The sequence below is a fragment of the Hippocampus comes genome, unplaced genomic scaffold (assembly GCF_001891065.2).
Source record: "Hippocampus comes isolate QL1 unplaced genomic scaffold, H_comes_QL1_v1.1 scaffold275, whole genome shotgun sequence".
NCBI classification, from domain to species: domain Eukaryota; kingdom Metazoa; phylum Chordata; class Actinopteri; order Syngnathiformes; family Syngnathidae; genus Hippocampus; species Hippocampus comes.
Window position 1 is genome coordinate 1,565,087 of NW_017804971.1, and position 5,372 is coordinate 1,570,458.

A 5,372-nucleotide genomic window follows, 5' to 3' on the forward strand; every position below is an offset into this window, starting at 1 on the left:
ATGATGCACTGTTGGTACTAACCTTGCTCGAGCCGGATTGATAATGTGAATCACTCAATCAGTATCAGTCTCTGACGACTCCAATGTGATCCGCTCGGAAAAGGCGGGACATGCAGTATAATACTTCACGCTGATTGGGCGATGCGGCAACTTGTGCCCGCCTACCAAACGTTTGTTTTGACCAATCCCGGCAATGAATGAAATTGTCATCACCGGCTTGCACCTTGTTTTGACCAGCTGAGTCCTGTTATGATTGGCAAAGATGGCATCGTGACGTTGAGTGATAGCTGTCGTTTTTTGTAATGTAAATATGCGGTTAAAGGGCGTCTAAAATCACACGATGTTGATTTTTTTCTAATCAAGCCGATTGTCAACCCGCCCCAAACAAACAAATTGTTGCTTATCGCTGGTGCTGCGGCTCGGTGCAAATCAGCGGGCTCGAGACAAGATGGATTCACGTGGTCTTGTGAACTCACAAATACCGCGAGAATTCCCGCTTGCAGGCAAGGATGGTAGTTACAGCGGCAGGGCAATCCGCCTTTTGATTGACAAGCGCACCATGTTGTTTGTGATTCAGAAAAAAAAAAAGAATACAGTTGTAAATGTGGCGCCTCAAAACATTGTTTCGTGATGCAGCGCCTTCGTTATGTGTGAGGGGGGTCAATCACCTGGTGTGCGGGTATGAGTCCTGATTTTTTTTTTCTCAACTGTCTACTTCAGTCGCATCGCTTGGTGTGCGGGGGGCCTTATGCTCCACGAGTCGTTCTGTGTTCACAGAGGACCTATCAGAAACATTTCCTAGATCTCCAACATTCCCTGATCCTCCGTGATGGATGTGAGGAGAAGAGATGCCCACATTGAGCACAACAAATACAACAAAGCCCCATCAAAGTGGACTTCAGGGATGGGCTTGAATTTTTTCTAGAAGTCAGTCAGTAAAAACAGAGTGCACTACTTGGATGATTCAGTCTTAGTTTGCCGTCTAAAGAAGTTAACAACTCAGGATGTACTCACACTCGGCCACTGGAATCGTGCCTGACTTGAAGGCTCTGAAGCATTCAGGCTTTGCCCCGTTCAAGAGTGCCATCCCGTCATGATATAAATCACTGCAACCTTTCTAATTGGATGAATGAATTCTCTTTGTTTCTATTGTGCAAGCTGGCCGTTACCATGAATAACTGGCGAGAGGAGCATTGATTTTATGACAACTTCATTGCCTGCGTGCCTAAGCCTTTTTTTTTTCTCTGTGGGTTATTTTGAGTCATTCTATTTATTTTTATTGTGCAGAGTGGTGATTCTTTATATCGATGATCACATTATTCATGAGACTTGCACACCGTGACGGAGAGGCAAAGACTGAACATGTCATGAACATTATTTTTTTTTTTTGGTGCATGCACTTGCCCAGCGGTTACCAAATCTATGCTATGGATTTTTTGAGTGGATTATTTTGAGTCATTTTGTTGATTTCTTTTGTGCACTGCAGCAGTTATCATGACTAACTGGCGAGAGGAGAAATCGTTTTCATTGTATGAAACGTGTGCCTTTGCATCATCGCACATTTCGTGGACGTATTTTCTTTTGTACTCATTATTTCACGTTATTTCTATGGTGGACGATGGAGTTTATGATGAATAGCTGGTGTGAGCCGTCGTATTAATCGTATAACATGTTGTGCGCGTGTGCCTGTTTGCGACCAAGGGTGTTGTGAATCATTTCTATTCAATCTGTTCATTTCTCTTGTGCACTGTGATGGTTATCATAAATGATAATTAATCCTACGAGAGTGGATTTTGAGAATCAAGTGGGCCCAAGCACGGTTGGAATAGCCAAGTGTGAGTACATCCTAATGCCTTACACCCAGTGTGAGTCCTTAGGCCAGCAGTCATCCACGAATACAGAACATTCAGAACTTTCCCCAACCTTTTAAATATTATATTGACTGAATAATTATTGTTCCCCATGGTCCCATCTTCATCCCTCGTGGACTTGAATGTGTTATTGATCACGTTCAGCATCCAGAATAGTGGCTGTGAACTGCTCTTAAAGGCAGAGAACTTTCTACCAATCGAAACCAGCAAAAGGGCCCTTGAAAGCCTTCAGTGAACCACATTGGTTAGTTTTCCAATCAAACTAAGATGCTCTTCCTCCAATTTGGAAAATTACAACTGGTCAAAAAAAAAAAAGTGGGATGGGGGGTTCAAAAGCATTTTTTTTTTCCTGCGATCAATTTTAATCCACCATGCTCTCTCTTTCCTAAATAGAGACACACAGGGTACATGACTAGATTGATTAACAAATGACTTTTTTTTCGTTATGTTTCCAAACGACTGAGTTGGAAACATGACAAGATTTATACATACAATACACTTTTTGTTGTTGAATTTAAAAAAAAAAAAAAAAAAAAAAAGGTATTGGGTGAAATGTTGGATTGGAAGTAAACGTTTTTAAACGAAGCCAATTCTGAATGAAGTGTGAGTGTTTGTAGCATGATGATCCTTTACAACAGCGAGCAAATTCTTTTGCACTTTAATGTGGCCAGACACTTTTTGTAAACTTTATTTACTGGGGTGGCGGGGGGGTATAGTGGGGTGGGGCAGGCTTGGGGATTGTCATTGCCAATGCCAAGGTGTTGTGATTTGATGAAAAATAGCCAAAATAAAACAAGTATTTCCTTAGCCGCTTTCTGTTTAAAATGTGTCATTAAAATAAAACACTGCACTCTGCAATTTGATAATAGATCAGGTGTTGATGAATCCACACCTCTAGTTTCAAGTATCTCTCTCTTTCTCTCTCTCTCTCTGCCCCCCCCCCCCCCACACACACACACACCTCATGTGGGCCTTTCACAGTCGTGAACTCTGACCCGCCAAGTCCCAGATAGGCCAAAGTTGGCGTGAATAATTCACACCAAGACAAAATGCCAATACGTATAAGAGGCCAGCGTGAGAGCCGAGTGTCCGTGTGTGGCAGGTTGACGGCGCCAAGAGCTGAAATGGCTTCGGGGACGAGAAGTGCGCCGCTCGCTGTCACGCTGATCCTAAGCTAAGGAAATGAACAGTGACCATTAGACACTTACTTCATTATTGACATGTTTTAATCATGGCACATGGGGAGCCACTTTAGTCATATTAACATTACATGATCAACTCTTTGCATTCTCATTAAACAAAAGGCAACGGCATCTCAACAAGAAATTGGATTTGAGACTTCATTTCTTACTTTGTGCCTCTTCAAGACTCTTAAAATAAAAAGTGCAGTAAAAATTTATTACATTATGTTCCTCCCATTTATTTATTGCACAGAATGCAATTCTGTCATTTATTTTGTTTATTTTTCAGCACTTGTTGGCTTTCAACTGAAATAGAGTACAATGAAAAAGTGTGTTTAAAAAATTAATATGTGTCAAAATAAATCCAACAAAGTACTTACTATTTTCCAAATATCGACTCTATTCATGTCAATGATTTAAAAGTCAGGTGTGAAGTGGCCAACCATCTTTTGAGTCTTTTGATAATATTTAAATCATCGAATACCACCATGATAAGAAAAAGGCTGCCCATATGAAAATGATTTATTTGTGTGGGAAATTATTTTAGCGTGTTCCAGATGAAGAACTTCATAGTTTGGACCTTGAATGTGGAAGGCTGCCTTATTTGGATACATAAATATGCAGTTTAAAGAGAGTCATAGTTCTCCAGCAGCCAGACACCAACAATAAGAGAAGCAGTAAAACACACACAATTTATCGCAGATTAAAATCAAATGTCTCCACAAGTAAAGAAAAAAAACCGATATGTTGAAATTAATAACCTAAGTGGTTTCCTGCTGCAAAGTCTCCAGCTGAGCAGAGTGCATGCGTGAAGATAAAACATTCACGTCATGTGATTGGGGTGTGAGTGCGCGGTGGAGATTTTTGTGGGTGCGTGGCGCTAAACAGCTGGGTGTGTGCATTTGAGTGGGAGCGAGAGAGAGGGCAAAAAAAAAAAAAAAAAAAAAGGAAAAGTCTCATTGAGAACAAACAGTGACAGATTGAGAACACGTCTCACACATACACACGTTGAAGCTGGAGGAAAAAAAAATACAAATGAATTATACATGCCGCTTTAAAAAGCTTCTCAGGTTCTCCTTTTGCCGACATTTTTCTTAAGTGCACGCTGCTCACAACAAGTGTGCTAAGAATCCACTCAGGAGACTGTTGTCATGGCAACAGCACTGTTTTTTTCCTCCTCTTTTCTGTTTTTTTTTTTCCTGGATACTTGCGATGGCTCTCAGGCTAAAAAGTGGGTCAGTTAGCTGAAAATAGTGAGTGAACGGCCCTTGGAGGATATATTTTTATATATCAATTATTCAATTACCTTGCGGAAATTGAGCATAATGATGTTGCGTGAATCATTCTACAGTGGATTGTCTTCAATTCATCATTATTAAAGGCATCAAATCAAGTTTGACCCCCCCCCCCAAAACAAATAACCAAGATAATTGTTGTTGTTGCACGTGCCAAGTCATGTGATAACCATGACCGCTCGCCCTCCTGCGGGAATTCCGAGAGCTCAATTAAATGATCTCCTCAACTTTAATTCAGCGAAGCAACGTGTAAGTGTGTACTTTACGCTTGGCTAGCGACGCGGTGGCTAGATTAGTGAACATTTTAGGGTAAAAAGGACTGAGACTCTGTGGGGACATCGTCGTCCGTCGGATTCTGTGTTTCTGCCTTCTATCTGAGGTGATCTACATATTCATATTCAATAAACACGTTGACTTACATGAATACACAATGACCGTGTAGGGAAGACATGTAAAAGAAATTGAATGAGGGCGCACCTACACGTTCATTTATTTAAAGCAGAGGTGAGAAATAATTGGCCGGCTTGCACTATATCGCCCCCTACAGGTGTAAAGTGTAATTTCATCTGAAGCAACTGCGATGTTCAAAAGTGCACAGAGATCAACTCAAGACGGAAAAACACAGAAATGTCAGAACTGGAACTGGCTCATCTGCCCTGGGCAGGGCATTCCATTGCACTTCTTGTCCTAAATCTGAATTGTCTGACTTTTCTTTTACTTCCCCCCCTCCCCCTACCCAAATGCAACATTTTCTTTTTCGCAACACTGACATGTTAGTTTGATAGCTTGTACTCGGTCTCACCTCAAAAAGTCAAGAGTCTTCAGTTTGTCCAGTACTTTGTGACAATTTTTGAAATTTGTGCTGGGCTCAGCTTCACTTGTCTCGGCCCCCAAACTCAATCAGTGTCCTGGGTCGCTCTCTGGGTGCTGTGTGTGTGTGTGTGTGTGTGTGTGTGTGTGTGTGTGTGTGTGTGTGTGTGTGTGTGTGTGTGTGTGTGTGTGTGTGTCGGGTGCGATTGGGTGGG